The sequence below is a fragment of the Carcharodon carcharias genome, chromosome 4 (genome assembly GCF_017639515.1).
Source record: "Carcharodon carcharias isolate sCarCar2 chromosome 4, sCarCar2.pri, whole genome shotgun sequence".
Lineage (NCBI taxonomy): Eukaryota > Metazoa > Chordata > Chondrichthyes > Lamniformes > Lamnidae > Carcharodon > Carcharodon carcharias.
The window spans coordinates 198,037,186-198,049,490 of record NC_054470.1 but is presented as its reverse complement, the minus strand read 5'-3'; positions in this window follow the sequence as shown (position 1 = coordinate 198,049,490).

The window sequence follows — 12,305 nt, the reverse complement described above, 5'->3', positions numbered from 1 at the left end:
GGAGGAGGGATGTTGGGAGGAAGGCTGTTGGGGCAGAGGTGTTGGGAAGAGGGGTGTTGGGAGGAGGGGCGTTGGGAGGAGGGGTGTTGGGAGTAGGGGTGTTGGGAGGAGGGGCATTGGGAGGAGGGGCGTTGGGAGGAGGGGAGTTTTGAGGAGGGGTGTTGGTAGGAGAGGTGGAAGGAGGGGCATTGGGAGGAGGGACATTGGGAGGTGGGGTGTTAGAAGGAGGGGTGCGGGGAGGAGGGGCGTTGGGAAGAGGGGTGTTGGGAGTAGGGGTGTTCGGAGGAGGGGTGCGGGGAGGAGGGGCGTTGGGAAGAGGGGTGTTGGGAGTAGGGGTGTTGGGGGGAGAGGTTTTGGGAGGAGGGGTGTTGTGAGGAGGGGCGTTGGGGAGACGGTCGTTGGTAGGAGCGGTGTTGGGAGGAGCGATGTTGGTTTTGGGAGGAGGGGTGTTGGTAGGAGGGGCGTTGGGAGGAGGGGTGTTGGGAGGAGGGGCGTTGGGAGAATGGGTGTTGGTGTTGGGAGGAGGGGCATTGGGAGGAGGGGCGTTGGGAGGAGAGGTGTTGGGAGCAGGGCTGCTGGGAGGAGGGGCGTTGGGAGGAGGGCTGTTGGGGGCAGAGATGTTGGGAGGAGAGGCATTGGGAGGAGGGGTGTTGTGAGGAGGGGCGTTGGAAGGAGGAGTGTTGGTGTTGGGAGGATGGGCGTTGGGAGGAGGGGTGTTGGGAGGAGTGGTGTTGGGAGGAGGGGCGTTGTGAGGAGGGGTGTTGGGAGGAGGGGTGTTGGGAGGAGAGGTGTTGGGAGGAGGGGAGTTGGGAGGAGGTGTGTTGGGAGGAGGTGCGTTGAGAGGAAGTGTTTTGGGAGGAGTGGCATTGGGAGGAGAGGCATTGGGAGGAGGGCTGTTGGGAGGAGGGACATTGGGAGGAGGGGCGTTGGGAGGAGGGGTGTTGGGAGGAGGGTTGTTGTGAGGAGGGGTGTTGGGAGGAGGGGCATTGGGAGGAGGGGCGTTTGGAGGAGGGGTGTTTTGAGGTGCGGTGTTGGTAGGAGAGTTGGGATGAGGGGCATTGGGAGGAGGGGCATTGGGAGGTGGGGCGTTGGAAGGAGGGGTGTTGGGAGGAGGGGTGTTGGGGGCAGAGGTGTTGGGAGGAGGGTTTTTGGCAGGAGTGGCGTTGGGATGAGGGGCGTTGGGAGTAGTGGCGTTGGGAGGAGGGGCATTGGGAGGAGGGGTGTTGGGAGTAGGGGTGTTGGGAGGAGGGGTGTTGGGAGGAGGGGCATTGGGAGGAGGGGCGTTGGGAGGAGTGGCGTTGGGAGGAGAGGCATTGGGAGGAGGGGTGTTGGGAGGAGTGGCATTGGGAGGAGGGGTGTTGGGAGGAGGCATCTTGGGATGACGGGCGTTGGGAGGAGTTGCATTGGGAGGAGGGGTGTTGGTGTTGGGAGGAGGGTGGTTGGGAGGAGGGTCTTTGGGAGGTGGGATGCTGGTTGGAGGGGCGTTGGGAGGAGAGGCGTTGGGAGGAGGGCTGTTGGGAGGAGGGGCATTGGGAGGATGGGCGTTGGGAGGAGGGGTGTTGGGAGGAAGGGTGTTGGGGCAGAGGTGTTTGGAAGAGGGGTGTTGGGAGGAGCCGGGATTAGGGGCATTGGGAGGATGGGCATTGGGAGGTGGGGCGTTGGAAGGAGGGGTGTTGGGAGGAGGGGTGTTGGGGGCAGAGGTGTTGGGAGGAGGGTTTTTGGCAGGAGTGGCGTTGGGAGGAGGGGTGTTGGGAGGAGGGGTGTTGGGAGTAGCGGTGTTGGGAGGAGGGGCATTGGGAGGAGTTGCGTTGGGAGGAGGGGTGTTGGTGTTGGGAGCAGTGTGGTTGGGAGTAGGTGCGTTGGGAGGAGGGGCTTTGGGAGGAGGGGCGTTGGGAGGAGGGGCGTTGGGAGGAGGGGCGTTGGGAGGAGAGGTGTTGGGAGGAGGGCCGTTGGGAGGAGGGGTGTTTGGAGCAGGGGCTTTGGGAGGAGGGGCATTGGGAGGAGGGGCGTTGGGAGGTGGGATGTTGGGTGGAGGGGTGTTGGGAGGAGTGGCGTTGGGAGGAGGGGTGTTGGGAGGAGGGGTGTTGGGAGGATGGGTGTTGGGAGGAGTGGCGTTGGGAGGATGGTCGTTTTGAGTAGGGGCATCGGGAGGAGGGGTGTTGGGAGGAGGGGTATTGGGAGGAGGGGCGTTGGGAGGAGGGGCGTTGGGAGAAGCGGTGTTGGGAGGAGGGGTGTTGGGAGGAGGGGCTTTGGGAGGTGGGGCGTTGGGAAGAGCGGTGTTGGGAGGAGGGCTTTGGGAGGAGGGGCGTTGGGAGGAGGGGTGTTTGTGTTGGGTGGAGGGGCATTGCGAGGAGGGGTGTTGGGACAGAGTTGTTGGGAGGAGGCGTTTTGGGAGGAGTGGTGTTGGGAGGAGGGCCTTTTGGAGTAGGGGTGTTTTGGAGGAGGGGTGTTGGATGGAGGGGTGTTGGTGTTGGGAGGAGGGGCGTTGGGATGAGGGGCATTTGGTGGAACGGTGTTGGGAGGAGGGGTTTTGGGAGGAGGGTTGTTGGGAGGAGGGGTGAGGAGGAGGGGCGTTGGGCGGAGGGGCATTGGGAGGAGGGGTGTTTGGAGCAGGGACTTTGGGAGGAGGGGCGTTGGGAGGAGGGGCGTTGGGAGGTGGGATGCTGGTTGGAGGGGCGTTGGGAGGAGGGGCGTTGGGAGGAGGGCTGTTGGGAGGAGGGGCATTGGGAGGAGGGGCGTTGGGAGGAGGGGTGTTGGGAGGAAGGGTCTTGGGGCAGAGGTGTTTGGAAGAGGGGTGTTGGGAGGAGGGGCGTTGGGAGGAGGGGTGTTGTGAGGAGGGGTTTTGGGAGGAGGGGCGTTGGGCGGAGGGGCGTTTGGAGGAGGGGTGTTTTGAGGAGCGCTGTTGGTAGGAGAGTTGGGATGAGGGGCATTGGGAGGAGGGGCATTGGGAGGTGGGGTGTTTGGAGGAGTGGCATTGGGAGGAGGGGTGTTGGGAGGAGGCGTGTTGGGATGAGGGGTGTTGGGAGGAGTTGCGTTGGGAGGAGGGGTGTCGGTGTTGGGAGCAGGGTGGTTGGGAGTAGGTCCGTTGGGAGGAGGGGTGTTGCGAGGAGTGTCGTTGCGGGGATGGGCGTTGGGTGTAGGGATGTTTGGAGGAGGGGCGTTTGGAGGAGTGTTGTTGGGAGGAGGGATGTTGGGAGCAGGCGTGTTGGGAGGAGTGGCGTTGGGATGAGGGGCATTGGGAGTAGTGGCATTGGGAGGAGGGGCTTTCGGAGGAGGGGTGTTGGGAGGAGGGGCGTTGGGAGGAGGGGCGTTGTGAGGAGAGGTGTTGGGAGGAAGGCCGTTGGGAGGAGGGCCGTTGGGAGGAGGGGTGTTTGGAGCAGGGGCTTTGGGAGGAGGGGCGTTGGGAGGAGGGTCGTTTGGAGAAGGGGCATCAGGAGGAGGGGTGTTGGGAGGAGGGGTATTGGGTGGAGGGGCGTTGGGAGGAGGGGCGTTGGGAGAAGCAGTGTTGGGAGGAGGGGCGTTGGGAGGAGGGGCGTTGGGAGGAGGGGTGTTGGGAGGAGGGGCTTTGGGAGGAGGGGTGTTGGGAAGAGCGGTGTTGGGAGGAGGGCATTGGGAGGAGGGGCGTTGGGAGGAGGGGTGATTGTGTTGGGTGGAGGGGCATTGCGAGGAGGGCTGTTGGGGCAGAGGTGTTGGGAGGAGGCGTTTTGGGAGGAGGGGTGTTGGGAGGAGGGTCGTTTGGAGTAGGGGTGTTTTGGAGGAGGGGTGTTGGGAGGAGGGTTGTTGGTGTTGGAAGGAGTGGCGTTGGGATGAGGGGCATTGGGAGTAGTGGCATTGGGAGGAGGGGCTTTCGGAGGAGGGGTGTTGGGAGGAGGGGCGTTGGGAGGAGGGGCGTTGTGAGGAGAGGTGTTGGGAGGAAGGCCGTTGGGAGGAGGGCCGTTGGGAGGAGGGGTGTTTGGAGCAGGGGCTTTGGGAGGAGGGGCGTTGGGAGGAGGGTCGTTTGGAGAAGGGGCATCAGGAGGAGGGGTGTTGGGAGGAGGGGTATTGGGTGGAGGGGCGTTGGGAGGAGGGGCGTTGGGAGAAGCAGTGTTGGGAGGAGGGGCGTTGGGAGGAGGGGCGTTGGGAGGAGGGGTGTTGGGAGGAGGGGCTTTGGGAGGAGGGGTGTTGGGAAGAGCGGTGTTGGGAGGAGGGCATTGGGAGGAGGGGCGTTGGGAGGAGGGGTGATTGTGTTGGGTGGAGGGGCATTGCGAGGAGGGCTGTTGGGGCAGAGGTGTTGGGAGGAGGCGTTTTGGGAGGAGGGGTGTTGGGAGGAGGGTCGTTTGGAGTAGGGGTGTTTTGGAGGAGGGGTGTTGGGAGGAGGGTTGTTGGTGTTGGAAGGAGGGGCGTTGGGATGAGGGGCATTTGGTGGAAAGGTGTTGGGAGGAGGGGTGTTGGGAGGAGGGGCTTTGGGTGGCGGGGCATTGGGAGGAGGGGTGTTTGGAGCAGGGGCTTTGGGAGGAGGGGCGTTGGGAGGAGGGGCGTTGGGAGGTGGGATGCTGGTTGGAGGGGTGTTGGGAGGAGGGGCGTTGGGAGGAGGGGTGTTGGGAGGAGGGGTGTTGGGAGGATGCGTGTTGGGAGGAGGGGCGTTGGGAGGAGCGGTGTTGGGTGGAGGGGCCTTGCGAGGAGGGGTGTTGGGGGCAGAGGTGTTGGGAGGAGGGTCGTTTGGAGTAGGGGTGTTTTGGAGGAGGGGTGTTGGGAGGAGGGGTGTTGGTGTTGGCAGGAGGGGCGTTGGAAGAGGGGCATTAGTTGGAAAGGTGTTGGGAGGAGGGGTGTTGGGAGGAGGGGTGAGGAGGTGGGGCTTTGGGCGGAGTGGCGTTGGGAGGAGGGGCGTTGGGAGGAGGGGTGAGGCGGAGGGGTGTTAGGAGGAGCGTTGGGTGGAGGGGTGTTGGCAGGAGGGGCGTTTGGAGGAGGGGTGTTGGGAGGAGGGGTGTTGGGAGGAGGGGCGTTGGGATGAGGGCCGTTGGGAGGAGGGGTGTTGGGAGCAGGGGCGTTGGGAGGAGGGGTGTTGGGAGGAGGGGCGTTGGGAGGTGGGATGTTGGGAGGAGGGGTGTTGGGAGGAGGGGTGTTGGGAGGAGGGGCGTTGTGAGGAGGGGAGTTGGGAGGAGAGTCTTTGGGGGAAGTGGTGTTGGGACGAGTGGTTTTTGGAGGAGGGGCATTGGCTGGAGGGGTGTTTGGAGGAGGGGCGTTGGGAGGAGGGGCCTTGGGAGGAGGGGTGTTGGGAGGAGGCATGTTGGGAGGAGCGGTGTTGGGAGGAGGGGCGTTGGGAGGAGGGGCATTGGGAGGAGGTGTGTTGGGAGGAGGGCCGCTGGTAGGAGGGGCGTTGGGTTGAGGGGTGTTGGGGGCAGATGTGTTGGGAGGAAATGCATTGGGAGGAGGGGTGTTGTGAGGAGGGGCGTTGGGAGGAGTGGTGTTGGTGTTGGGAGAAGAGGCGTTGAGAGGAGGGGTGTTGGGGGCAGAGGTGTTGGGAGGAGGTGTTTTGGGAGTAGCCGTGTTGGGAGGAGGGGTGTTGGGAGGGGTGGCGCTGGGAGGAGAGGCTTTGGGAGGAGGGGTGTTGGGAGGAGTGGCATTGGGAGGAGGGGTGTTGGGAGGAGGCGTGTTGGTATGAGGGGCATTGGGAGGAGGTGCGTTGGGAGGAGGGGTGTTGGTGTTGGTAGGAGGGTGGTTGGGAGGTGGTGTGTTGGGAGGAGGGGTGTTGGGAGGAGTGTCGTTGGGAGGATGGGCGTTGGGAGGAGGGATGTTGGGAGGAGGGGCGTTGGGACGAGGGCCGTTGGGAGGAGGGGTGTTGGGAGCAGGGGCGTTGGGAGGAGGGGCGTTGGGAGGAGGGGTGTTGGGAGGAGGGGTGTTCGGAGGAGGGGTGTTGGAAGGAGGGTCGTTGGGAGGAGGGGTGTTGGGAGGAGGGGCGTTGGGAGGAGAGTCTTTGGGAATAGTGGTGTTGGGAGGAGTGGTTTTTGGAGGAGGGGCGTTGGGTGGAGGGGTGTTTGGAGGAGGGGCGTTGGGAGGTGGGATGTTGGGAGGAGGGGTGTTGGGAGGAGGGGTGTTGGGAGGAGGGGCGTTGGGAGGAGGGGCGTTGGGAGGAGGGGTGTTGGGAGGTGAGTCTTTGGGAGTAGTGGTGTTGGGAGGAGTGGTTTTTGGAGGAGGGGCGTTGGCTGGAGGGGTGTTTGGAGGAGGGGTGTTGGGAAGAGGGGCCTTGGGAGGAGGGGTGTTGGGAGGAGGGGTGTTGGGAGGAGGCATGTTGGGAGGAGCGGTGTTGGGAGGAGGGGCATTGGGAGGAGGGTCATTGGGAGGATGGGTGTTGGGAGGAGTGGTTTTTGGAGGAGGGGCGTTGGCTGGAGGGGTGTTTGGCGGAGCGGCGTTGGGAGGAGGGGCCTTGGGAGGAGGGGTGTTGGGAGGAGGCATGTTGGGAGGAGCGTTGTTGGGAGGAGGGGCATTGGGAGGAGGGGCATTGGGAGGATGGGTGTTGGGAGGAGGGCCGCTGGTAGGAGGGGCGTTGGGTGGAGGGCTGTTGGAGGCAGATGTGTTGGGAGGAAATGCATTGGGAGGAGGGGTGTTGTGAGGAGGGGCGTTGGGAGGAGTGGTGTTGGTGTTGGGAGAAGCGGCGTTGAGAGGAGGGGTGTTGGGGGCAGAGGTGTTGGGAGGAGGGGTTTTGGGAGTAGCCGTGTTGGGAGGAGGGGCGTTGGGAGGGGTGGCGTTGGGAGGAGAGGCTTTGGGAGGAGGGGTGTTGGGAGGAGTGGCATTGGGAGGAGGGGTGTTGGGAGGAGGCGTGTTGGGATGAGGGGCGTTGGGAGGAGGGGTGTTGGTGTTGGTAGGAGGGTGGTTGGGAGGTGGTGTGTTGGGAGGAGGGGTGTTGGGAGGAGTGTCGTTGGGAGGATGGGCGTTGGGAGGAGGGGTGTTGGGAGGAGGGGCATTGGGACGAGGGCCTTTGGGAGGAGGGGTGTTGGGAGCAGGGGCGTTGGGAGGAGGGGCGTTGGGAGGAGGGGCGTTGGGAGGTGGGATGTTGGGAGGAGGGGTGTTGGGAGGAGGGGTGTTGGGTGGAGGGGTGTTGGGAGGAGTGGCGTTGGGAGGAGGGGTGTTGGGAGGAGGGGCGTTGGGAGGAGAGTCTTGGGAGTAGTGGTGTTGGGAGGAATGGTTTTTGGAGGAGGGGCGTTGGGTGGAGGGGTGTTTGGAGGAGGGGCGTTGGGAGGTGGGATGTTGGGAGGAGGGGTGTTGGGAGGAGGGGTTTTGGGAGGAGGGGCGTTGGGAGGAGGGGTGTTGGGAGGAGAGTCTTTGGGAGTAGTGGTGTTGGGAGGAATGGTTTTTGGAGGAGGGGCGTTGGGTGGAGGGGTGTTTGGAGGAGGGGCGTTGGGAGGTGGGATGTTGGGAGGAGGGGTGTTGGGAGGAGGGGTGTTGGGAGGAGGGGTGTTGGGAGGAGGGGCGTTGGGAGGAGAGTCTTTGGGAGTAGTGGTGTTGGAAGGAGTGGTTTTTGGAGGAGGGGCGTTGGGTGGAGGTGTGTTTGGAGGATGGTCGTTGGGAGGAGGGGCCTTGGGAGGAGGGGTGTTGGGAGGAGGCATGTTGGGAGGAGCGGTGTTGGGAGGAGGGGCGTTGGGAGGAGGGGCATTGGGAGGAGGGGTGTTGGGAGGAGGGCCGCTGGTAGGAGGGGCGTTGGGTGGAGGGCTGTTGGGGGCAGACGTGTTGGGAGGAAATGCATTGGGAGGAGGGGTGTTGTGAGGAGGGGCGTTGGGAGGAGTGGTGTTGGTGTTGGGAGAAGCGGCGTTGAGAGGAGGGGTGTTGGGGGCAGAGGTGTTGGGAGGAGGGGTTTTGGGAGTAGCCGTGTTGGGAGGAGGGGCGTTGGGAGGGGTGGCGTTGGGAGGAGAGGCTTTGGGAGGAGGGGTGTTGGGATGAGGGGCGTTGGGAGGAGGGGTGTTGGTGTTGGTAGGAGGGTGGTTGGGAGGTGGTGTGTTGGGAGGAGGGGTGTTGGGAGGAGTGTCGTTGGGAGGATGGGCGTTGGGAGGAGGGGTGTTGGGAGGAGGGGCGTTGGGACGAGGGCCTTTGGGAGGAGGGGTTTTGGGAGCAGGGGCGTTGGGAGGAGGGGCGTTGGGAGGAGGGGCGTTGGGAGGTGGGATGTTGGGAGGAGGGGTGTTGGGAGGAGGGGTGTTGGGTGGAGGGGTGTTGGGAGGAGTGGCGTTGGGAGGAGGGGTGTTGGGAGGAGGGGCGTTGGGAGGAGAGTCTTGGGAGTAGTGGTGTTGGGAGGAATGGTTTTTGGAGGAGGGGCGTTGGGTGGAGGGGTGTTTGGAGGAGGGGCGTTGGGAGGTGGGATGTTGGGAGGAGGGGTGTTGGGAGGAGGGGTTTTGGGAGGAGGGGCGTTGGGAGGAGGGGTGTTGGGAGGAGAGTCTTTGGGAGTAGTGGTGTTGGGAGGAATGGTTTTTGGAGGAGGGGCGTTGGGTGGAGGGGTGTTTGGAGGAGGGGCGTTGGGAGGTGGGATGTTGGGAGGAGGGGTGTTGGGAGGAGGCATGTTGGGAGGAGCGGTGTTGGGAGGAGGGGCGTTGGGAGGAGGGGCATTGGGAGGAGGGGTTTTGGGAGGAGGGCCGCTGGTAGGAGGGGCGTTGGGTGGAGGGCTGTTGGGGGCAGATGTGTTGGGAGGAAATGCATTGGGAGGAGGGGTGTTGTGAGGAGGGGCGTTGGGAGGAGTGGTGTTGGTGTTGGGAGAAGCGGCGTTGAGAGGAGCGGCGTTGGGGCAGAGGTGTTGGGAGGAGGGGTTTTGGGAGTAGCCGTGTTGGGAGGAGGGGCGTTGGGAGGGGTGGCGTTGGGAGGAGAGGCTTTGGGAGGAGGGGTGTTGGGAGGAATGGCATTGGGAGGAGGGGTGTTGGCGGTGGACGTGTTGGTATGAGGGGCGTTGGGAGGAGGTGCGTTGGGAGGAGGGGTGTTGGTGTTGGTAGGAGGGTGGTTGGGAGGTGGTGTGTTGGGAGGAGGGGCGTTGGGACGAGAGCCGTTGGGAGGAGGGGTGTTGGGAGCAGGGGCGTTGGTAGGAGGGGCGTTGGGAGGAGGGGCGTTGGGAGGTGGGATGTTGGGAGGAGGGGTGTTGGGAGGAGGGGTGTTGGGAGGCGGGGCGTTGGGAGGAGGGGTGTTGGGAGGAGGGGCGTTGGGAGGAGAGTCTTTGGGAGTAGTGGTGTTGGGAGGAGTGGTTTTTGGAGGAGGGGCGTTGGGTGAAGGGGTGTTGGGAGGAGCTGTGTTGGGATGAGGGTCGTTGGGATGAGGGGCGTTGGGAGGAGGGCTGCTGGGAGGAGGGGTGTGGGAGGAGGGCTGTTGGGGGCTGAGGTGCTGGGAGGAGAGGCATTGGGAGGAGGGATTGTGAGGAGGGGCGTTGGGAGGAGGGGTGTTGGTGTTGGGAGGAGGGGCATTGGGAAGAGTGGTGTTGGGAGGAGGGGCATTGGGAGGAGGGATTGTGAGGAGGGGTGTTGGGAGGAGGGGTGTTGGTTTTGGGAGGAGGGGCATTGGGAGGAGTGGTGTTGGGAGGAGGGGCATTGGGAGGAGGGGCTTTGGGAGGAGGGGTGTTGGGAGGAGGGCCACTGGGAGGAGGGGCGTTGGGAGGAGGGCTGTTGGGGGCTGAGGTGCTGGGCGGAGAGGCATTGGGAGGAGGGGTTGTGAGGAGGGGCGTTGGGAGGATGGGTGTTGGTGTTGGGAGGAGGGGCATTTGGAGGAGGGGTGTTGGAGGCAGAAGTGTTGGGTGGAGGGGTTTTGGGAGGAGGGGCATTGGTAGGAGGGGTGTTGGGAGGAGGGGCGTTGGGAGGAGGGGCGTTGGGAGGAGGGGTGTTGGGAGGAGGTGTGTTCGGGGGAGGGCTGCTGGGATGAGGGGCATTGGGAGGAGGGCTATTGGGGGCAGAGTTGTTGGGAGGAGAGGCATTGGGTGGAGTGGTGTTGTGAGGTGGGGCGTTGGGAGGAGGGGTGTTGGTGTTTGGAGGAGGGGCGTCGGGAGGAGGGGTGTTGGGGGCAGAGGTGTTGCGAGCAGGGGTTTTGGGAGGAGGGGTGTTGGGAGGAGGGTCGTTTGGAGTACGGGTGTTGGGAGGAGGGATGTTGGGAGGAGGGATGGTGGGAGGAGGGGGATTGCGTGGAAAGGTGTTGGGAGGAGGGTTGTTGGGAGGAGGTTTGAGGAGGTGGGGCTTTGGGTTAGGGGCGTTGGGAGGAGGGGTGAGGAGGAGGTATTTTAGGAGGAGCGTTGGGTGGAGGGGTGTTGGCAGGAGGGGCGTTTGGAGGAGGGGTGTTGGGAGGAGGGGCGTTGGTATGAGGGCAGTTGGGAGGAGGGGTGTTGGGAGGAGGGCGCTGGGAGGAGGGGCGTTGGGAGGAGGGCTGTTGGGGGCTGAGGTGCTGGGAGGAGAGGCATTGGGAGGAGTGGTTGTGAGGAGGGGCGTTGGGAGGAGGGGTGTTGGGAGGAGGGCGCTGGGAGGAGGGGTGTTGGGAGGAGGGGTCTTGGGAGGAGGGGTGTTGGGAGGAGGGTTGTTGGGAGGAGGGGCGTTGGGAGGAGGGGCGTTGGGAGGAGGGGCGTTGGGAGGAGGGGCGTCCGGATGAGGGGTGTTGGGAGGAGGGGTGTTGGGAGGAGAGTTGTTGGGAGGAAGGGCGTTTGGAGGAGGGGTGTTGGGAGGAGGGGTGTTGGGAGGAGAGGCGTTCGGAGGAGGGGCGTTGGGAGGAGTGGTGTTTGGAGGAGGGGCGTCCGGACGAGGGTTGTTGGGAGGAGGGGTGTTGGGAGGAACTGCATTGGGAGGAGGGGCGTTGGGATTAGGGGCGTTGGGAAGAGGGTCGTTGGGTGGAGGGGTGTGGGGAGGAGGGGTGTTGGTATTGGGAGGAGGGGTGTTGGGAGGAGGGGCGTTGGGAGGAGGGGTGTTGGGAGGAGGGGCGTTGGGAGGAGAGTCTTTGGGAGTAGTGGTGTTGGGAGGAGTGGTTTTTGGAGGAGGGGCGTTGGCTGGAGGGGTGTTTGGAGGAGGGGCGTTGGGAGGAGGGGTGTTGGGAGCAGGGGTGTTGGGAGGAGGGGCGTTGGGAGGAGGGGCGTTGGGAGGTGGGATGTTGGGAGGAGGGGTGTTGGGAGGAGGGGTGTTGGGAGGAGGGGTGTTGGGAGGAGTGGCGTTGGGAGGAGGGATGTTGGGAGGAGGGGCGTTGGGAGGAGAGTCTTGGGAGTAGTGGTGTTGGGAGGAATGGTTTTTGGAGGAGGGGCGTTGGGTGGAGGGGTGTTTGGAGGAGGGGCGTTGGGAGGTGGGATGGTGGGAGGAGGGGTGTTGGGAGGAGGGGTTTTGGGAGGAGGGGCGTTGGGAGGAGGGGTGTTGGGAGGAGAGTCTTTGGGAGTAGTGGTGTTGGGAGGAGTGGTTTTTGGAGGAGGGGCGTTGGGTGGAGGGGTGTTTGGAGGAGGGTCGTTGGGAGGAGGGGCCTTGGGAGGAGGGGTGTTGGGAGGAGGGGTGTTGGGAGGAGGCATGTTGGGAGGAGCGGTGTTGGGAGCAGGGGCGTTGGGAGGAGGGGCATTGGGAGGAGGGGTGTTGGGAGGAGGGCCGCTGGTAGGAGGGGCGTTGGGTGGAGGGCTGTTGGGGGCAGATGTGTTGGGAGGAAAAGCATTGGGAGGAGGGGTGTTGTGAGGAGGGGCGTTGTGAGGAGTGGTGTTGGTGTTGGGAGAAGCGGCGTTGAGAGGAGCGGCGTTGGGGCAGAGGTGTTGGGAGGAGGGGTTTTGGGAGTAGCCGTGTTGGGAGGAGGGGCGTTGGGAGGGGTGGCGTTGGGAGGAGAGGCTTTGGGAGGAGGGGTGTTGGGAGGAATGGCATTGGGAGGAGGGGTGTTGGCGGTGGACGTGTTGGTATGAGGGGCGTTGGGAGGAGGTGCGTTGGGAGGAGGGGTGTTGGTGTTGGGAGGAGGGTGGTTGGGAGGTGGTGTGTTGGGAGGAGGGGTGTTGGGAGGAGGGCTGTTGGGAGCAGGGGCATTGGGACGAGGGCCGTTGGGCGGAGGGGTGTTGGGAGCAGGGGCGTTGGTAGGAGGGGCGTTGGGAGGAGGGGCGTTGGGAGGTGGGATGTTGGGAGGAGGGGTGTTGGGAGGAGGGGTGTTGGGAGGAGGGGCGTTGGGAGGAGGGGTGTTGGGAGGAGGGGCGTTGGGAGGAGAGTCTTTGGGAGTAGTGGTGTTGGGAGGAGTGGTTTTTGGAGGAGGGGCGTTGGGTGAAGGGGTGCTTAGAGGAGGGGCGTTGCGATGAGGGGCCTTGGGAGGAGGGGTGTTGGGAGGAGTGGTGTTGGGAGGAGTGGCATTGGGAGGGGGGGTGTTGGGAGGAGCTG